Raw genomic sequence first — 22,888 nt, 5'->3', positions numbered from 1 at the left:
CCTCTGGGTTATGAATCTGTCCCTCCAGCATGTCCTATTTATTTCAGTGCTGAGGTTCAAGTCTCTCGAGCGCGTAGCTCGATGGGGTTTGGATTTTCTGAGGTGCAGCATGTCCATTAATTCCGGGTTGGACATAGCTTTATACATCAGGCACAGATCGCCTCTGAGCAGGCGGTATGCCACTGAGTAGAGCTGGAGTTTCTTTAACCGGGCAGCATATGGCATCTGTTTGAGCCCTTTGATCCTCATGGTGAGGTACTTTTGGGGTCTTTCCAGTTGCTGCAGGTGTCTGGTAAGGTACATCCCAAAAGGGGCATTGTACTCAATTATGGGCCTGATGAGGGATGAGTAAAGAGGCACGATGACCTCCCCTGATCTAGATGTGAATCCCTTCATGATTAGGTGGGCTATATAAAATGTTTTTCTAACCACTTTGGCCACGTGGTTGTCAAATGAGATTGCTATCAGCTTGGGTCCCCAGGTCCCTAATTACTTCTTCCATACTTAATGGATTACCACCTATGTGGTAATTGGTGGGCACTTTGTTTTTGCCAAAGGGGATGACTATACACTTTTTGGCGTTTAGCTTGAGGCCATGGCTGTGGCACCAGTTGTCTGTTTCTATGAGGCCCTTTTGTAGGATGCTTGTGTCAGCTGGAGAGTCGATTATGACGCCCAGTTTGCAGTCATCTGCAAACTTGGTCAGCCACAGTCCTTCCATGTTAGCCTGTACCTCCGAGAAATATATACCGAACAAGAGTGGTCCCAGGACTGAGCCTTATGGGATGCCACTTGTAACTGGTTTGGAGTCTGATATGGTTCCAGCAATTCTAACCATGTGGGTTCTGTCCTTGAGCCAGTTTGCAACCCATCTAGTGACATAGGGGTTTATATTTAAGCTGGTGAGCTTATCTATAATGCCCAAGTGGGGTATTGTATCGAAGGCTTTTGCAAGGTCCAGGTAGGCTGTGTGGACCACCTTCCCCTCGTCAATGGCCTTGGTGACTGATTCAAAGAAATCAACCAGGTTTAAGAGGCAGGATCCACCCTTAACAAAGCCATACTGGGTAGGATCCAGTGTCTGTAGGTCCCCAATATCTTTATTTATGAGGTTCATGATGATCCTTTCCATAGCTTTGCAGACCAAGCTAGTCAGGCTTATGGGGCAATAGTTTCCAGGATCCGTTGAGGCACCACCTTTGTGGAGAGGGACCACTGTTGCTGTACGCCACTCTTTGGGTACATATCCTGTAGTAAGGCTGAGACTGAACAGTAGTTTTATGTTTGGGTTTAGTTCTTCTTGGAGTTCATGTAGGACACAGCCCGGGACACCGTCTGGTCACATTAATGCTGTGTTTTTTGCTTTGGAGATGGTGGCCATTACCTGAGCATCTGAGATGTCAGGGGGGCAGCACTCTGCTGGGATAGATATTTGCCCTTTTCGTGGGGAAGGGGGGGAGAAGTTTGCGCTGAACCTGTCAGCTAGGATGTTGGCAATGTCTGTGGGTTTGGTATATTTTTTGTCATTTTGGACTAATTCTGAGCATATCTGGGAATTCCCACCCAGGTTCCTAACATAACTAAAGAAAGCCTTGCGATTATCCTTAGTGTCCTGTGCAATTTTTCTCTCGAAGCTGGCCTTAGACGATTTTATGAGTGCCCATAGTTTTTTGCTAATACTGATCAGAGATGCCTTCCCTTTTTGGGATTTTGCTCTACCATGTAGTAGCTTCCTCCTTCTATTGTATAGTTTGTTTATGGCTGGGGTCCACCAGACAGGACGCCTAACTTTGGAGGATTGGGTCTTGGTTTTATTTGGGATTGCATGATCCATGCATTCCTGAAGGTGTTCATAGAATGCGTTTATAAAGGATTCTGCGGTCTGGGCCGTATTTTCCACACGCCTGGGGGCTTTGAAGGATTCCACCTTGGTTTTGAGGAGTGTAAAATTTGCTTTAGAGAGGTTTTTCACTGTGCTTTTCTGGGCAGTGGCTGGGGTCGGGATGTGAATATCTAGTGAGATTAGTTTATGGTCTGATCTTACCAGTGAGGGATACACTTCTGGTCTGGAGCATAGAGTCCCCATGTTGGTGATGATCAGGTCCAGTATGTTTTCCCCTCTTGTGGGAGTGGCAACAAGTTGTTCCATACCATTTGAGTTTATAAATTCTAGGAACCTTCGGGCTAGGGTGTTGGAGCTAGAGTAATGCTCCCAGTCTATGTTAGGGTAGTTGAAGTCTCCCAATATAATGGTGTTTGGAGAGACCTTCTTATTTTCCAGTGTTCTCAGGAAGGCCGAGTGGGGTTCCTGAGTTTGGGAGGGTGGTCTGTAGCAGGCTATAAACTGGAAGGCAGTTTTACCCACTGTTAGTTGCACATGGATAGTCTCTGATGCTTCGTGCTGTGCCACCAACCTGGAGGTGTGGGTATCTTTGACGAATATTGATACTCCCCCTCCATTTGTGGTTCGGTCCAAGTTTTGGGGCCGAAAAACATGGTATGAGGTATAACCTGGTAGTGCTGGGGTGCTCTCGGGAGCCTTGAACCAGGTTTCTGTTACTGCACAGATATCGATGTTCTCCATGCTAAGGAGAGTTTCGAGTGCGTGCATCTTGAGGTTTAGACTTCTGGCATTGAGTAGCATTACTCTTAGTTTCTTATCCCTTGTGATACCTATGGAGGTGGGTTTGTCTTTTGAGCCTTGCCTAAAAAAGGCGCTATGAGGGTGGCAAGAGCCTTTGCCAATATCCGAAAGCCCAGGTGCAAGCCGTCCCTAGCGAAGCATCGTGGCTTGTCGAGCATGTCATCCCAGGTAGAGATCCCCTTTGAATGACACCAATACTTAAGCCAATTGTTGAAATTGATCATCTTGTCTTCATATTGTGGCATCATTCTTGGTGAGGGTAAGATGCTACTCAAGGTCAGGGTCATACCGGCCTGGGCTACATGCTCAGAGAGCTCCTCTATGTCTCTTTTCATGCAGTCCAGGGAGGTACGTCTCAGGTCATTCACACCAGCATGGACAATGACTGAGTCATATTTGTACTTGCCTTGGAGTGACCTGAGTGCTTGTGTTATGTGGCGGATCCTAGAGCCTGACAGGCAGCTCACTGTGACCTTCTCCTTGTTTAGCCTGGTGAACGGGACGTCAGTGTGCCTGATGATAGAGTCACCTATTACAAGTGTATCAGGTGTGTTGTTTAGCCTTAAGAGCTGTGACTGTTCAGCACACTGGCTTTGTGAGCTATGTGCTGCATGTGTTTTGTTTTGGGGTAGCGGTTGCTTGGGTGTCTGCTTTGGAGGTCTCTGCTGCTTAGGCAGATTTTTATTTAGAGCCTCCGAGTATGTTTTTGTACGTTTATGTGTTTGGTTTGCTGTCGTGGTAGGTCTGTGTGAGACTGGAATTGTAATGAGTGTGGTTTCTTTCTCCTCCTGACTGGTTACGCCAGTACTGAGTTGAGATAGCTTAGCCTCCAGTTTGGCTATATGGTTGCATCTCTCACATGTGTTGGAATTTGTTGGGAGGAGGAGAGGGTTGTCTGTGTACATGAGGCAGTTGTAACATTGCCTCAAGATTCCCAGATTCACCAGCTGGACCGGAGAGGAGATTGACAACTGACCTTTGGACATGCTAGAATAGTAGTGGGAATTCCGTTATAATTGAAAAAAAAGGGCCAATGTGGAACAAAGTACTCAAGGGGAGTTTGTGAGGGTGTAGTGCTTTTAATTTTTTAGTGCTGACTTATATAATTGCTTTAGTGAGCAAGTGCCAGGTTTTAGAGTGGGAATGGGGTGTTTATTATGAGAACTAGATCAGTCCTAAGGAAAAAAGTCAAGAGCAGACTTTGTGGAGCCGAGAATGGTTTAAACCCAATTGCGCATAATCACACAAAGCCGCACTAAAGCGGGTTTTATACAGGCGGACTTGAAAGAGCTAGAAATTGGCCCAAAACGGCCAAGAGACTACCAGATTCTTGTGCTGGGAACACTCCTCCAGTGATAGATAGGCTGCTCCAAGCTCCCCACTGCCACTGGTGAACAAAGAAGCCTCCCTTTATCCAAGAAAGGAAATGGGCAACACAGGAACTTTCCAAAAGTCCAGAATACAGTAAAGCCTACTCTAGGTCAGGAAAGACGGGAAACAAGGATAATTTTTTTTTTCTTTTTTGCAACAAACAGCAGAAAAATGCAATAAATATGTAACACAGGCTAGCACACTTGAGTGTGTAGCCTCAACAGGTAAATGCAACAAACAGGACAAACTTTAAATTACAAGCGCAAAAGCGTGCTAAAGCTGGCTTTAAAGCAGGGGGTTAGAAAGAGATAGGAAATGGCCCAAAACGTCCAATAAGCTACAGATCACTGGGCTGGAACCACTCCTGAAGGGACAGACAGGCTGCTCAGTGCTCCCCACTCTCACTGGTGAACAAAGAAGCTTCCTCCTATCCAAATAAGGATATGGGCAACACAGGAACTATGACACAGCCCAGAGATCAGCAATACCTGAAGACTGGACTATTCTAGTTCAGTAAAGGCGGGAAACAAGGATTTTTTTTTTGTTTTTTTCTTTTTTGTACAAAGTAGCAGAAATTAGGTACAGAAACACAGTAAATGCTTTAATTCGGCTAGCGCGCCCGAGTGTGTAGCCTACCAGTTAAACTAAGCAAGTGCAAAAAAACTCAGAAATACAGGCAGGAATGCAATAAAACAACTTTGCAGAGCTTATTTAGTTAAAAAAACAGAGAAGTCTATATATACAGAAAAGCAGCTAAAACACACAAACACTTCAGATGCAGTGCAACCTAGAGCACTTGAGTTGTAGCAATATTAAGGCAATTACAGTTATAATAAATGCTCTGAAATATACTCTATATTTCCAAAATGTTTGAGAAGCACAGTCAGAACACAAGGAGGTTCAGGCAAAAAAAAAAAGTTTTTTTTTTTTTTTTTGAAAGGGAAAAAGGAGAAACAGAAGGCCTTATCAAATGTTCTCTCTGTACTAGGTAGAATGAGCTAATGACACTAGACTGGGAGGAGTGTCACAGATCAGATTTACAGTAGGGGCGGGCAACTGCAAAGCCACCAAGCCTACAGCTAGTAGCACTAGAGAAAGCCACAAACAGATAGATTTGTAAAGATACAGAATGCTTTTAACTGCAGACAAATCAGTTACTTGTGCAGATTAGTTAATAGCAATAAAATACACTCGACGACTAAAAAGCAGACAATAAAAGTGCTATATATTAATTGTTAAAAACAATAATCTGTATAAATAATCGAAAAAAAAACAGGATACTTATATATCTCTGCTAACAGCTGCGGTCAACAACTCTTATCCACTCTGCTCAGTGTGTATAGACCGTACTTTATTCCAGCAAAGGCACCATAGCAAAATTTAGTAAAATGGTGAATGACTGGATTATAAAATAATTGGAGAGCTATAATGAGAGTGGAGAAAGAAAAGCAGGAAAATGTGAATGTGCAGAAATAGTAAACACAAACTAAGTGAAATTAAGAGTTAAGTAGAGGTTATTTCGCCAATTTTAAAACCTAATAAAGATCCAACTAGATGTACTTCATATCGGCCCATCTCATTACTTAATGTTGATTATAAAATGTTTATGAGTATTTTTGCTGATAGATTGAAGACAATCATCCCCGACATTATAGATATAGATCAGACAGGCTTCATTGTAAATAGAAATACTTTTGATAATATAAGAAGAACTTTAACATTAATTGATTTTGCAAATAGGAAAAAGAAAGATTTAACACTTATTAGTCTTGATATAAGTTCAGCATTTGATTCAGTAAGTTGGGACTATCTGTTTACCTTACTGACGTGCACAAACTTCTCAGATACATTTGTAAATCTAATTGAGCATTTATACAAAGGAACATTGGCTTATATTAAGGTAGGAACATATGTTTCACAAAAAATACCCATTTTTAAAGGTACAAAACAAGGATGTCCACTTTCTCCACTATTATTCACTTTAGTAATGGAGCCTTGTGCTAATTTGATCAGAAACAGTACTGACATAGAGGGTTTTGAAATAGATGAAAATACAACATCCAAAATTCAACTTTTTGCAGATGATGTTCTAATTACATCAGCAGGATCTAATTCTTCTATGCTGTCTCTATTTGATAAAATGATGAATTTTAAAAGTATTTCTGGTTTAATTTTCAATGAAGAAAAAACTAAAATACTACCTATATATACACAAAAAAATATTCTCATTAGTGATTTTACTAAATATGTACCCAATTCAGGTCAGATAACTTATTTAGGTATAATACTATCTAAAGATATTAAATCTATTATATATAATAATTATAATACCTGTTTTCTTAATATACAAAATCTTTTTAATACCTGGAATAATATGCTTTTTACTATGGAGGAAAGACTTACAATTATTAAAATGATAATATTCCCCAATATTTTATACTTAATACAATCAATAATACTTCCACCTACAAAAATAATTATCAAGAAACTGAATACACTAATGTTAAATTTCCTATGGGCACCTAATAGACCTAGGATTGCTTTAAAGAAACATACTAATAGCTGGTCTCAAGGGGGTATTTCTTTTCCAGACTTTAATTTATATACTATCTCTTCTATTGTAAAAGTTATTACTTTATTAATAGATCAGTCATATGTCGCAAAATGGAAAGATTATTGGGAGCTAATTAGTATGCCCTTCATGAAAATCTCCTTAACACATAAAAATATGATTGTAAATAACTCCATGTTATGGTTACTAAAGGAATTTTGTACTTCACCTATTACACCTAAACATATGGTTTGTTACCCATTAAATATTATTATTAGCTATTGTAACTTTATATTCATGCACCCTAAGTATAGGGAATGGAATTTTATTATATTCCTATAATGTATACTCAGGGTATGCTTTTGTCATCTACTTCTGAAGGAACTCATTTAGCTATAGATAATGATCTAAAATACTGGTATCAGTTGATATCTGATAATAAAGTTAAAAATCTAGATTTCTTAAAACAAGAATTTGATCTAAGAGAAACTTGCTGGTTAGAGGTTCAGACCTTTAGACAACATCTCATTAATAAAATAGATATAATGTCTATAACAGTTAAAGAATCTATTCCAACACTGATTGATTACTTGATATTAAATTTACAACATAAAGTTTCTGATAAAGGTAAACTTTCATACATACATAAAATTATCAGACAAGAAACTTTTTACAGTGTAGATACATACTGGAATTATTTCACTTCTATTAATGGGGACCCACCAAATCAACAAGATAAACAATATATATTGAATCTGCCTATAGAACTACGTCTTCCATTGTCTGGAGACTTTATACATGGAAATTTTTACATAGATCTTTTTATACACCTTTGATGATGAATAAAATAAATAATAAAGATAATCTATGTAAGAGATGTAATGTAGAAATTAATGCTGACTGGGCTCATATGTTTTATGACTGTATAAAATTGAAAGAATACTGGAAGTCAATTAATGAATTTTTGCAGGCTCTTTTTACAGATAATTTCATTATTTCTAAATCTCTTATATTATTCAACACACCTGTACCTCAAAGTGTTAAAAAGGTTAAGCTTCTCTTGTTATGGTCTATTCTAGCAGTGGCTAGGAAAATAATAACCAGAAATTGGATTTCAGATACACCTCCTTCGTTCAATGAATTTAAAAATGTTATGAATATAGTGTGCCATATGGAAATAAACACAATTAGGTCAAGAACAACTAGAAAAACATCTTATTATATTGTATGGGATAATTTACAAAATGTGTTAAAAAAATTCTAATTTCAATAGCATGGTATTTTAGTTTAATTAATTGATCTGATTGTAGTGGATGTCTTTGTAAATACTTTAGTTGTTTTGTTGAATATTATAATAATATCTATTTTTAATTACTTGTATAAAATTGTTATGATATTTCTCTTGTATGTTAAAACAATAAACCTGTTTTGAAAAAAAAAAGAGTTAAGTAGAGGTAAGAGCAGTGGTGTAGAAAATGGGGTTAAATGGTATATTAAGGGGATTCTAGGTAATCAAAGTGTTTTTCCCTGTAATTTTACACTTTTGCCACATTTTTTACATTAAACTGAAGCTCAGTTAAAATAAATTATATGGTGTATTTCTTAGTTGCCTGGTTGTTTGTGTACCTGAAAGATTTCCATTTTGTTATCCTGAGTATTCTCCTTTGTTAAGTGACTCGATAACATCTATGACTTACAGAGCATCTTTCATCTATGTCATAAAAGTCTTTCCCCCCAGTTTTACATTTTAATCATACATTGAACTGCAGTCTTTAACTGATTTTCTATTCTAGGTATAAACTTGCTTAGTAGTGCTTATTTGGTGTCAGTGAATAAATTGCTGCTATTTCTGAGGGGTAGACATTATTGGCTGGAGGTCTAATTACTTTGTTGCTGCTTCTTTCATTTTTCCACTCAGCATAACAATGCTGGTAATCACTTAATTGTGTCTTGCGCAAGGGCTAAAGCACATGTGCCGAGAGAAGTTTTCTGGTGTTTTACAAGCTTAACTTCAACAAAATATCCAGGAAATTATTTTAAATGATTGCACTTATAATCGTTTGCTGATTTCGGTTCCTTTTTGGTTATTTAATCAAATGTTATAACTTTTTTACAGTTAGCTTAGTTAAACTTGCTGGCTTTCTGTCTTGGGCAGTCATCTAGCTATTTAAGTATCTAATTACACCCCTTTCTTGTTAATCTAAGTGTTTTTCCCTGTCACGTTACACTTTTACTACATTTTTGCATTAAACTGCAGCTGAGATAAAATAGTTGATATTATGAATTTCTTGGTCATCTAGTTGTATGAAAGGAGGATAGACAGATCCCATACAGAAGATACAGCAACCATACTGGAGAACCAGGACCTATGAGGCAGCAAAGCCAACTGCTGCATCACTGTAGTGCCTTGGTTCTACCTACAATCTCCCTAGCCCAAGCAGACTCACTGATGACGCAAACCAATATAAATAGTTTATTGAAAATACCAGTGTACCTATAAATGTTTTAAAAATATATTTAAATATATACCTACAAGTACCTAGGGATTCTTCTTCACCCAGTATTAATTTAGGGAGCATATTGGACAAATTATTGATAAAATAACAGCTCAGTTTAAATATTAATATTTTGTATGCAGTTACCTTCCTTGCGTCAGACTCCAGAAGAGCAATATCTAGAAACATATTTATACTTTGATTTGAGTTTGACCTCCCAGGGACTACATTGCATTCCAGTCACAACATTCAAGTAATTCAGATGTAAATTCTATTGGATGAAAAAGCCCAAGTACTTGTAGGTATATTTTTTCTATAGCTGATTACGTGATAAAACAAGTGTCTTGTATATGTGGTTTCATTTTTTCCGTAGTTCCAAAGAGCATATAAAGAGTTTTCTTGATATTTGTTTATTTATTTATTGACATTTGATTACCGGGGAAAGTCCAACAAGTCCTACTTATTGAGAATGTATTTCTTTTTTCACCCAGTAAGAAGATGGATCCTGATGTGTGGATAAGGATATCAGCAATATATGTAGTAATTACTGAGGATGGAACTGCATGGGTAATGCCATTTATACAGACAGAAAGAAACCAGGCTACCTACACACTAAACTAATCAAAATAAATCAGCATCTTCTTTAACTGGCTAAGACCGTGGATAGCTATGACAAGCTGAATCAGTAACTTGTGTTTGAGTTGTGTGACCCATATTTTGATCCAGAAATTTTCCAACTGCTCTTCTTCGTTGAAAACAGAAATATGTCTGCCATGTTTTAAACCAGTCATGTTTGTAATGCCTTTTTCATAGTAATTCCAGTCCTGATTCTCTACTTTCCAGTGCTAGCAAGGAAAATAATGCAGATAACTTGGACTGTAACCTTATACCCATTAATATCTGTGCTGGAGAAAGTTCTGCAGACAAGAAATGTATCTGAGTCTATATTCTGACAGAGACAAACAGCATTCTCATCACAATCACATTTTATTCACAATGTTTTTCACCGACTCATTGCCTGTACTTGACCATTTAATTGTTAACAAAGGTAGATTGTGGTTGACTGCCCAAGCCCATGAATTCAAGGAGGCCCACTAGAGCAGTGTTGAACACCATACCACAGAACAACTTGGGTACAAGGCTTTTTTTAATAATTTTGTTATATTCTGCTTATGTGCTGAACTTAGCAAATGTAGCAGTAGTTACTGGCCTTAGAACATTTTTTCAATAAACTGTTTAAACATCTCAAGTATTTGTTTATACTTGTTTGACAGACTTTCTTTGTACATGTACAGTATGTTCCTACAGGCTATATTAATGTATTTTTACTGTGTGCTGCCCACATGGTTTCTAAAGTTCATATTTTCTGCACGGAAAATATTCACATCTTGAAAAAAATGGAATATTAGGTACTTAGGTCCCATGGGCAAAGGTGCAGGTGCACAATTAAAACTCTTGCACAGAGTTAATCTTCTGCTTAATGACACTGGGAGCAGATATGACAACAGAACAATTTGAGGTCTGAGAGCTTTGAACTGCCGCAAGCAAGCAGTTGGTGCAATGGGTGACCATTTGAAATGTTGGGACTCGGAATGCTAAGTTCTGTCATGTGCAGACTGAATGGCTGAAAAACCCAAGATTGCCATGTCTCAGAATATTCCCTTTTCTCTGAGGTATGGGGATTTTGGAGTTGGTATATATAAGTTTGGGGCTGTGGGGGACTGGCACCTCACATTGGTACGTTCTGAGGGCTTGCCTTTCTCTGCAAAAAATACATTTAGAGAAGAAGATCAATGTTCATTGTCCGTTATTGTCCTGCAGTTTTTGGTCCTTTTCTTTTTACATGTCAGGGCTCAGCATTGCAAGTCCAAACATTTAAGAAGGAAACCAGAAAAATGACATATTGTAAAGCTAAATAATATTCTTGTGCTACACCTAAATTAACTTATGCAGGGTCTAAACTAAGTAAAAATTTAAGCAATTTTCTCCAACATATTGGTAAACTGCTTTTCAGTTTTATTTTTGGACAGCACATTAAAGAAGTTAACTCATGTGTTTTAGATGTAAGTGCTTAAATTTTGAATATCTCTTTTTTTTCCCTTAACTGCTTTGTTCAAGAATCAATGGAAAATGAGTGTGGAACTGGGACAAAGGTCCAAAAGCAAGGGGTTATTTTCAAACATTACTTTAATTCATTTAGTGTTTATTAGAGCATTTTTATCAGTCTACGTTTTCTGAAGAATAAAAAGGTATTAAACTCTAATATTTGGTGTAATTATCTGACTGTATTCCTCAGTGATTTAGCTGAAAAATGCAAAAATTTATGAGGGAAAGCAGAAATAGGGAGGGTATTTTCCAAAATCAGGGGCAGATGAAATGCATATATTTTAGCTTGTGTGTTCCAGTTTCATTTTTTTCTTTTCTAAATGTATAGAAGTAATGTCTTTAAACAGATTCACAACTTATAGTTTTGTTGCATGTATGAGCAATGGTACAGAGACAGGCCGTGATTATTTGGAACATTGGGCCTTGCATAGCTGTTGGTCCAGACTGTTCAGTGACATCATTATACAAGGTCTAGTACTCTTTGCTATCGCTGGTACAAAGCACTGTCCTACCATTAGAGTTGTACTTAGTCCCTGAGGCTCTGCTGTAAAAGAAGTGACTAAGGTGGCCATTTTAACAATGAAGGTAACAGTTCATTATATTACTTCAGTTTGTAAGTGGGGTTACTGCCCCCCTTAGCTCTCCTGTCCATCTTAATAGAAAAAAAGGTAATTTTAAGTATTTAAACAGGTACTATAGCCCCCTTACAAAATAGAATTAGCAAATAAAGGCTAAAATCTGTCAAAGAGTTGTGAAAGTATACTACCTCATTAACATTATAAGTGGGACATAAATGCAATGGTGAGGTCCAGTATTGTAAATTAACATTAGACAGGGCAGGTGTGTTGTTAGGTGTCCACTATGTACACTGTAGCATGCATCTCAGACCATGAATGTTGCAAGAAGATGCAGCTATGGTGCCCGGTATGGAAGGTGCTGTATACCTTACCAATCATTCTCAAGGCTTTCTGTTCTTCATATTTCATTTTGAAGCGCAAGGGTACATGAACTCCTAACCAGTTTTCTCAAATATGCATTTCATTCATTGCAAAGTATTATGCAGATGATATTAACTTCTGTCTACCTTTTTACAAAGTTTTTGCTTCATGAGCAGAAGACCTTATTGTTCTTTTTCCCAGTTTCTGCAATATATCCTTCAAGTCTAATTAGGGTGCTCATTCTTGGCAAAATCATATAAGTACATTTTGCTGATCAGATTTGGAAGGACCTAAATAAAAGCTGATCAGTGATGTGGATTCAGATGAAGTAAGGAAACTAGAACTGATCTGTTGTTATTTACCAGTGGGTGGCTCAGTGCTACAGCGGTTAGTGTTCTCACCTCACACCAAGAGGTTTTCTAGTTTGATTCTCAACTGGGGTGCCTTCTCTGTACTGACTGCATGTCCTCCCTGTGTGTGTGTGGGTTTCCTCTGGGTGCTCAGGTTTCCTCCCACATTCCAAAGACATCATCTGGAGTGTTTCTCCCTTTACCTCCACTGAAAATGGGTTCTGTCCTAGTCAGACTTTCCCAGTAAATAAATGTTAAATAAATAAATTTATATATTTCTTCTAAATTATGGCCACTGTCCACCTTTCTAAGTCAATATTTGTTGACCTTATCAAACCGTTTATTTTATTGAGCTCACCCTGCTAATAAAAGCCTTGTTTAAGACAGTTTTTTTCCATGGCCTTCTTTGCCAGGTGGCTGATTAGCTTACTTGGAGAGAGAGAGAGAGAGAGAGAGAGAGAAAGATAGGCCAAGAAAATGATGGATGTAACACCAACTCCCATTCTTCTTCCATTACAGATAGACTTTCACAGGGGTCCTCCCTTGAATTCTTACTTTTTCACTTTTTAGTAATACCCTCAGTGCTGATCTAACCAGCTCTCTCTCACTCTAATGGTTTATGTTGATGACATAGTGATGTGGAAATCTTTGTTATCTAAGATTGATGTCATAGACACAACTACGATGTACCGTTACACAAGGGTATAGCTAGAAAGTTTTGTTTGCATGTGCATCTTATATCCATATCCCTGACTCACCTAACATTTAAACACATACATATCTCTGCTGATATTGACCCCTGTAGACTTGCAAATTGTACATTTTGTTTACAGCCGTAGGTTCTTATAGCTAAGAAGCTCAGTTTTTGAAGAGTTCCCCTATATTGCTGTATCCAATCATGTTACATGCAGATTTATGTTGCAAGTATTACTTTAGGTATTTCTGGATGTTCTGAGATCAATGGATATGGTGTTTTTTTAAAGATACACAGAAAAAATGTACTCATTTGAGTACACTAAGTATACCTGGCTACAGACTTGCTAACAAGATGTTTTAAGGAAAATCCTTTGATAGTAAATCGCAGTGATAAAAAATGTATGCTGTTTGGGACTCAACAGAAATGTTAATGGGTGGGTAACAGCTCGCCAGGAAATGGCAGTTTTTCAAGGTACAACATATCAAATATCTTGGGGTCCATTTCACTGCAACTCTGGGACTCCCCTTATGCTGAAAAAAAAATTCCCAACAACTAGATGTCTGTGGAAAAATTCTCTAGGTTTCTCTGCTTAGATCCAACAGTTGCCACTGACAACAGAATTATTATGTGTCACCCATATTATTAACTCACCATTATTATGTATTGTCTTCCTTCAGAAACATTAACATATTCCAGAATGTACTGGAGAATTTGCTGTTTCATGTTGCTAGCACCTAAACGAGACCTTGACTCCCATTCTTCTTCAGTGTTTTCCAGAATAGAACTCGCTGTCTGCTGTTTAGCTTAACAGCGGCATATCTTTTGTTGTGTTATTCATGTGCAAAGTTAACTTTTTTAACTACTGAGACCTGACTGACAGAAACCAATAATTAAGGCAGAAAGTTACCCTCTCTGGTCTAATAGCAGTACTGGAGTCTGCTCTAGTAAAGAGATCCAGAAATGTTTACCCTTTTACAGGACCAGCTTCTGCTGCCAGGGTCTTACTTCAGAGGTAATAAGTGTAATTTTTCTGAAGACTTTTAAACCTGGATTAAACAGTTTTTGAATTGACACTGCACTTGTCATTGCATCAGATGTTGCCCTGCTAGTTAAATAATATAAGCCACTAACACCTAAACTGACTCTTTTCGCATTACGATGGTTTGATTCATTATTCATTTAATTTCCTAAATAAAAGAGAAGCATTGATTTGTCCCTGCTTAATTGCATTATTATTCCTTGTTGACAAAACCATGAAACAGTCACAGTGAATCTATGAATGTATGCACACAATTCAGAGGAGGTCTAACAGCAACGCACTTTATAAGCATTCAGCAAATTGTGACAATTTTAAAAAAGTTTGTGTTTTTTGTAGTGAACTATTTTAAACGATATCCATAGAGTGTCAGTTTTGATACAGGAATTTGATTAACAAATGTGGCAGAATACTGGGCACCCCCCCCCCCCAGGTCTTAATGGTTATTTGACTTCCAGAATTGTTGTCAAACTCTGACCCCATAAGTGAAACTTAAATTTTCATATATAAGATTTTCTTATAAACTTTTTAGTCACATCTCATTCTGTGTGTAATTTATAGTAATCTCGTTTAATTGATTACATTTCATACTCTTCCTTTAAACAGTTTTGCATCACATGTTCTCATTTTATCGGTGTTACAATATTACTGGTTCTTGTGATACATGTGATTTGCGAATGCAGTATTTAAGGGATGTGTCTTGCACTATTAAGTTGCTTTGGTGAAGTCTAATAGTTACTTGACCTAATATAAAGGTGCTAAACAGTTTTTGTCATGTTTTAAAGCATTACCATTCAGAATGAGTATTAATTTCTTTTATCATTTTAGTACTTTTTGTTTTCTCATTCACTGATGCAGCTTTCTTGTGGTTTTGCATTCTTTGCTGTATTGTCTATGGCCATGGATTCAACTGACCATCTTGTTTGGATGCACCCACTCTGTTTTCATTGCACACAATGCAGAACAGGCTTTACAATGCATTATGGACATTTTGAAATGGCTGCCAAATTGATAGGAATAACTCAGCCCAGCAGAATGGAGGGGTCCGATTGTAATAAAATGTTTACTATGCCTGTTAACCCTTTTGGGTTTGGCAGTAATGATGTGTGTAATGGTAACTCTTACAGATCAGCTAATACCTTAGGTAGCAGTGCCTTCAAAACATAGGAAGAGAAGTTACAGAAAATTAGATCTCTTTTGTGAGACAATCTGCTCTTTGAAGTGTACATAAGGACCAAGCACATGGAAGTATGTACAGATCTACAAGTTTCCAAATGTTACTTACACAACAGTCCCTTATACAATAATATCATTTCATTATTTTATCAAGCAGACTATGCTGTTATGTGCATTTTGTAGAAACATAATGAAGTACAAGTGCATGATCTTAAGCTGGAAATTGAAGCCCTAAACAAAAATGTTGTTAATGACAGGAGTTTTGGAAGTCTTTGATTCTGATTAAGTTTTTGTTATGCTCTTGGAGCTAATATTAAACAAAAGCAGAATAAAACAACTAATCCGTGAAGAAGCTGAGTATGTTCAAGAAAATGCATAAAGGTTCTGCATGTGCTGTTTTGCCATACCAATCCCACAACAGATGGTGGGGAGATGATCCCTTCAGTCTTCCAGCTAAAGGTCAGAGTAGCTCAGTTCAGTCTATCATAACTGTAACTATGAACCTGTTATCAGTTTGCCATCCATTCCCTATTGCAATATTACCAGCTTATCATTTTTGTAGTATAACAGGCAATTTATTCCTCAAGGGCAACAGGCACTTTATTTGTAGATGAAACAATGAAATATAAAGTTGTTTGCTAGCAGCAACCTCTTCATTAGCTACAGATCTCTTTAATGTGGAATTATTTAGATGACTTTTACTTCTTCAGAGATTGTGCATATTTACTGATACTGGTGGACTCTAGAAGTCTGAGGAGACTATTATGATGGAAATGTTCTGAATTGGGCAGTTTTGTCATTATTGGTGCATGCATTTTGTTTCATTGTTTACTGGAAAAATGTTCAAAGCAATAAATTTAAAACACCCTCTAAAGCTGTTTTGTATTGTACAAGGAATATAATTTAATACAATCAGGAAGGTGTATAAAATAGCATGTGTATGTTTCGTGTGCAAGGGGCCTGTGAGCTGAAAACAGCCCAAACCCAAAGTTAATCTTTATTTGCCACTGGCAAAATGTATTTTCTTTAAATGTGGGTTTCAATGCTATTTCAATGAATGCGAGTTTCAAGGGCAGAGAAGTTTTAATGCTAAATCTGTTTTCATTGTGAGACTGCATTGCTTTGTTTAGCAGATATCTATTAGTGTTTGCGCTGTAAAATGCAAAATAAAACTTTTCAAATGAAGTCCAAATCATCACAGAAGTAAAGCAGTATGCACATTAGTATTTATGGTAAATGGGGTGAAATAGCCAAGTAATGGTTCATTGGAATGGCTGCAGGGGGGAGGCTCCATTCGACCATGATTTTCTGATGGGGGAAGGGCGGCAAACGCAAAGACAGCCCCGGCTGAACTATACCTTTCAACTGTCCAGATTTCTGCAGAATGAATAGATTTTTGCTTCTTATTTTTGGTTTGTTCCTCATAAAATTTGTGGTTTTCTGGCAAATCATTTAGGAATTAAGTCACTAAATAATGACAGACACTGAGTTTCAGACTTCATAACCTTCAGAAAAAATGCATGCTAAAACAAGACCTGTTATTCTATCAACTGTCTCAGTTTATACAAGAGCAATTTTTAGTATATGTTCCCCCATTATATTTGGCCTTGTCCAGATTTCCTGCATTAACAGGTTGAGAGGTACGTGCAAATAAATTGCTTTATAGAATTAGACATATCCAAACTCTCAACTGTCCCCGATTTTGGCTCAAATGTTGCTCTTCCCCTAATTATCCCTCCGCAAAATGGCAATTTTGGAAAAAATCATGGAGGGTTTACAATTAATAAATAACTGTAATAATCAGAGTTATAGAATACTTTTATTTCAGAAATGCATGTAGATTCTTTTATTTTGTGAGCTACTCAAGTTTGCAGTACTAATATTAAAAAAGTGTCCCTTCTTTGACAGGTTCCCAGCTGTATTGTGTGGCTATTTTATATTTTTGCATCATATTTTTGGTCCGTTTTTCCTAAAATTGTGTTTTTTTTTTTTTTTTTTGCAAATTAGTGGTAAATCATTAAAGAATGAAGTTAGAAAATAATGACAGACATTTCAGTTTTAGATTTCATACCCTTCAGAAAATTCATACTATTGCAAGACCTACTATTCTATTATCTTTCTAAGTTTATAGAATAAATATTTAAAAATTGTTCTTATTTTGGGCCTTTGTCCCACTTCTCTGTATGGCTTTGTCCAGATTTCTTGCTGTGAGTTTGAGAGGTATAACAAATGTGTCAGGACCATCTCATTTCAAATTGTGACATACTTGTTGCACCCCACTCCCCCATTTAGTGACTCTGGATGTGTCCAAGCAAGGCAAGGAGCAGTTATGGAGCGTAAATGTGCAGAGTATCCCCCCATCCAAGCTAGACACAAGTACTACAGTGGCTTTTCATCTGTCCTTGATTTTGCAGAATGTTCTGGTTTCTGTCATATCTTTATACTGTTGCTTTATGCTTATTATTATTCCTAAAGCGCCTGTTGCTCTGTCTTTAAGTAGCAATGCTTTAATCTTGTCTGAGATTGTAAGATGCAAGTAAGCTTTAATAAGCATACTGTTAAAGAACTGCCAACATTGAAAGCCTTTCTGTTGTTGCCTTCCAGAGAATACTTACATAACTAGATAACGTATAAGCCGTAGGTATTGAAATGCATATGACAGTATTTGTAATATAGGACAGGATTACATTATTTTAAGAAGCTTATTACATTTGCTGGAGACTTGCAGTCATATTTGCAGGCTTTACCTGCAAACTAAACAGAATGCCAATATATCATGTGTGGTCCATAACCTGTGCAGTAATCCTTTAAGTAATGTATGTTGAGGTTGTTTCTTCTTTGCTTTTTTTTACTTTGATCATGTTTTCCACATGAAACTCGATAGTTGTTGTCAGGCAGCAGGTCTTTTTTGGATAAGAAACATTTTTACAAGTAGGGGTATCACAGAGATTGCTACTTTCAGCATGTTACTTGGTACTTTAATAAAGCTGAATATAAATTATAATTAGAACTGCAGTGCAAGGAGAAGTGGTTTGAGTTGAGTGCTGCTTGTTTTTCTTATACTTGATTTTGACTGGCATTGCAGTAATGCATTTAAAAAATCATTTATTTTTTCATGCCTCACAACCTTTTTGTTTCCATCTAGATATTAAGTAAGCTGTCATGCAGCCAATGCATTGAAATATTTTTTTTCTTCTATACTTCATTTTGTCTTGATTGGACTCTCATAATGATGGTTTGGTACCCAGGGCAGCATATTTAATTGAAGTTACAGTTGTTGTGAATTTGGGCATAGCTCCTCTGCTTTCCAGTTGGCCACTCCCATTCCCACTAACCCCACACATTCAGCTGTCTACTGCAGCCCCCCTTTGATTTGAAGTCACCAGCCACCACTGTAGTTACTAGGTATCATCACCAAAAAGGACTGCAGCATCCATCCCCTTTGAAACACAGTACAGTATCAGCAATGCATCTGTTTACTGTGGGAGTAGAACCCACAGCCTTCTGCATCAAAAGCAAGCACACTACATTTTGTGCTATTAACAATGCAAGCAAACACACTAGTTACCACCATACATTTCACTGCCAAATGCTGAACCCAGGACACTGTGCAAAACAGTCACAGGAACATACCACTATGCCAAATCAGCTGTTTTCTGAAAGAGACTGAAACTTAAATGGCTACCATTTAGTGAATTCAGTTCTCACCATAGCTGTCAACCTCTTAACACAAAACACCTGAACAAAGCCAATAGTGGGGGAATACAGCCCCAAACATATTCATTGAATTCAGTTCTCAACATAACTCTCAACCTCTTAGCAAAAAACACATGGACAAAGGCAGTAATGGGGGAATACAGCCCCCAAACATATTAAGTGAATTCAGTTCTTACCATAGCTCTCAACCTTAGCACAAAAAACCTGGACAAAGCCAATAATGGGGGAATAAAGTCCCAAAAATAGGGACAAATTTCAAATATCCATCTTACAAACTTAGAAAATTGCTAGAATAAAAGGTTTTGTGTTACCATGTATTTTCTGAAGAATATGAAGTCTGAAATTCAAATGCTTGTCATTTTTATTTAACATTTGTTAACCAGGAAAGTCTGGCTTGGAACAAAAGCCAATTTTCAGCAGAGGCCCAGGGAGAAACACTCCACATGCATGTCTTTGTAAGATGGGAGGACACCAGAGCACACCCACACAAAAACAGGGAGGACATGCAGACACCACACAGAAGGCAACCCAGCCAAGAATCAAACCAGAGAACCTGTAGCTGTCAGGCAACAATGCTATCACTGCACTACTGAATTTGTAAGGACACAAAAATACAAAAAACACAGATTTTATGAGGAACAGAACAAGTATGAGGGAAAAATCTGCAAATTTTTTACAAATAGTGGTGGGTAGGGAATTCAGGCTCTTGCCACCTGGGCCCAAGGTACAGGGTTCAAGCCTGCTCTCTACCCACCACCATATAGCACTTGGGGCATTACACACACACACACACACACACACACACACACCCTTTGTATTCCTTACCTCAAAGTCTGTAAAACAAGTTGTAACATCCATCCACAGCCTGTAAACACATCCAAGCATGTCCTTTCATCTTGCCCGGGTTGACGAGAGCAAGTCAGCCAGCTGGGTGCTACCCAGCCTGCAGACATTGCAGTCTGATCCCCCATCAAGTCTATGCAGTTGTAACTGCATAGACTTCTGGGATAGTGCTTCTGCATGCTGTCTTCCTAATCTGGCTTGCTGGTGAGACAGTCTAGATTCTGTGTGCATTCTCCAGACTGGTTCACTGCAGTCCGGAAATGCCACGAGTGCTCATATGCGATGCTCCACAACTCGCATTTTTATTTTCTTTTTTATTTTCTTTTTTTCTATGTTTACAGCTGATTGGAGGCTGCAGTTCTGCAGCCCAAAAGCATGAGCCGCCTCTGATCATAAGTCCCAGAGGTTATACCACTTGGCCACCCTGCTACTTGATGAGTACACTTATGTACCATGCTGGGGGGTTGGTCCACATCTGCTCTTCTCATATGAACAGGTTCTGGACCCATTTAGTAGATCAGGCAGTGGAAATGCTTAAGGATCCCCTATGGGCTCAAAGAAGACCTTGTGTCAACTGTGTAGATACATTCCCAAGGTGGGCTTCTATATAGCCCACCGTAGCTTTGGTAGTATGGTCACTTTGACCAAGGCCACAATCTTAATGTTGTACTCTGCATGATGGTATATTGTAGAAACTGCTTTTCCTCAAGGAGGTGCTCAGGAACATTGCCCTAGATGCCCATTTCAAGGAAAGAAGTGCTGTTTAGTCAGGCTACTTAGGAACTGGTCACTGACTTATTTTGGAGGTAACAGTCCTCAGCACGGTAGAAGATCTGTGTGATATCTCTCCATCCGCTTATTCTTTCTCACTGAGGTAGTCATAAAATAAGAAAATTCATTGCCCCTGCATAAAAGTTTTAAGTGTCTACCTAGACAACTATCTCTCTCTCTCTCTCTCTCTCTCTATATATATATATATATATATATGTATATAGATAAATAGATAAATATATAATATGTGTGTATGGGATTTTAGTTGTTTTTATTGAATCTCACTTTGTAGAATCAAATGAGTAACAGAAACAAATTTACTGAAAACATATTTCATTGGAGATTCATTTCATATTTCATATTCATTTCATACACATTTTATAGAAAACGGCCTTAGAGCAAAGTTACCTTAAACAGTTTTTTTATTTAACAGGAGAGTAAACTCCCCAGTACCTCCTAACCTTCTTACTTAAATATACTAACTCCACAGTTTCACATTCACGGGGGAAAGAGAAAAAAATACACACATTGAATCACTGCAGGTACTGCACAAATAAAAACCATGCCAACAGTAACTGTCTATAGAATTCTAAAATTTTGTATGAATTGTTATTCAGTAAAATGAGTTTTCAGTGAATTTTTGTCAGTGATTTGTGATTCAGCAAAATGAAATTTGATATATGCACACCCCCCCCCACACACACACACACGTGTGTGTGTGTGTGTGTGTGTATTTTTTAGCTGAAGCTTGACTCAGGCTGTTTCATCTAGTTCAGTATTCATCTGTTCGAGTCTTGAAAAAACCTTTGCCTGCTTAACTGGCTTCATCCTTTGACTACTGTCCTCCATAAATGGGAGAGATGAGAATTTGTTCACAGAGCCTAAGCAATCAGAGAGGACCTAGGAGCCATCAATATGTGGATTGAGATTATCAGGGCTGCGGCTTCTTCTCATAATGCTTCCCCCACCCCATTGGATGGTCTTTACCTGGTGGAAAAGGATCACTGAATGAACAAACTTCAGAGTATGTGGGCCAAGTGTGAGAGATTAGGAACTTCTTGAACTCTTAAGAGCCATGCTTAATGGAAGATGTTGGTGTAATACCCAAAACATATTTGCCAACACCAGACCTGATGCATATCTGTCCCTCTTGCACACAGGTCTCATCACCTTGACACCCCATAAGTACCTGCTACTCTGATTATGCCCAAATACAGTACTGGACGTGGAGTTTTCTGTTTTGGAATGGCATGGAGCTGACTGAACTACTGACTATACAAGAAGTTCAAGTGGGAGAGAATTTATTTTGAATCAGATGAAGTTTAGCAGTTTCCAGACTCCTCTTGCTCCTCATGGAATGATGTCTGAGGGGACTGCCTGAATTTTGTTCTGATTATTCTCTGGGACTCATCACCAGGCTCCTGGCACAACCCTTCCTGAAGTCAGGTTTTAGGGATGCCTTGTGAGAGGTCTGGAGTCACCTTCATTCTGCTAAAATAGCTCCAAAAAAGCCATTCTTCATCTGTCACCTCAGTGGTTTGGAATAAGGATTCTTTTCCTAGGCTGACTTTATGGTGGTCTGTGTGAGCCTTCAGTTGGCTAAATAGCCAAATTCCCTTTTTTCCAAGTTGAGAGGCTAGATAATCAAAAAGGGGAGATTACATATGGCAAATATATATTCCTCTGCCTTGTTAGGTCTAAGGGCTTTCTGCTATCATCTCCTCTGTCCATGCAGAGGTCCGTTTTGTTGGAATCCTTTTTAACTTTGCTGAAAGCCGTTTCTGAACCTGGGTTCAAGGAAGTCATTGTTCACCTTGGACTGTGTGACATCAGTGATGGATCCCCCAGCCATGGAAATAAGCAGAGCTATGTGTCAGCAATGTGGGGCAATGTTGATGGTGTCCACATAGGAATCTATGCAATTTCTTGCCACATGTACCCTTCATCAGGTATGATATTTTAAGAAGGGTTGCAACCATTTCTTGGCTCCTTCATGGAAAAGAAACTGGCCTCTAAGTGTTGGAGGGTCCCCATCTCCCATCACCTGAGTTCTTGCCCTTCAAGGAGAGGCTAGAATCTCCACAGATACCCTGAATGCAGGGCCAGGACCCTAATGGATACTCCATTCTTTAGGCCAGTTAGTTTGCTTAACAACCCTTTTTAGTCTTGGGAGTCTGTCCCTTGGTATCCTAA

Source organism: Protopterus annectens, chromosome 7.part0 (genome assembly GCF_019279795.1).
Source record: "Protopterus annectens isolate FY-2018-M chromosome 7.part0, PAN1.0, whole genome shotgun sequence".
In the NCBI taxonomy this organism is placed as follows: Eukaryota; Metazoa; Chordata; order Ceratodontiformes; family Protopteridae; genus Protopterus; species Protopterus annectens.
The sequence above is the reverse complement of the archived record's forward strand: the minus strand, read 5'-3'. Positions refer to the sequence as shown.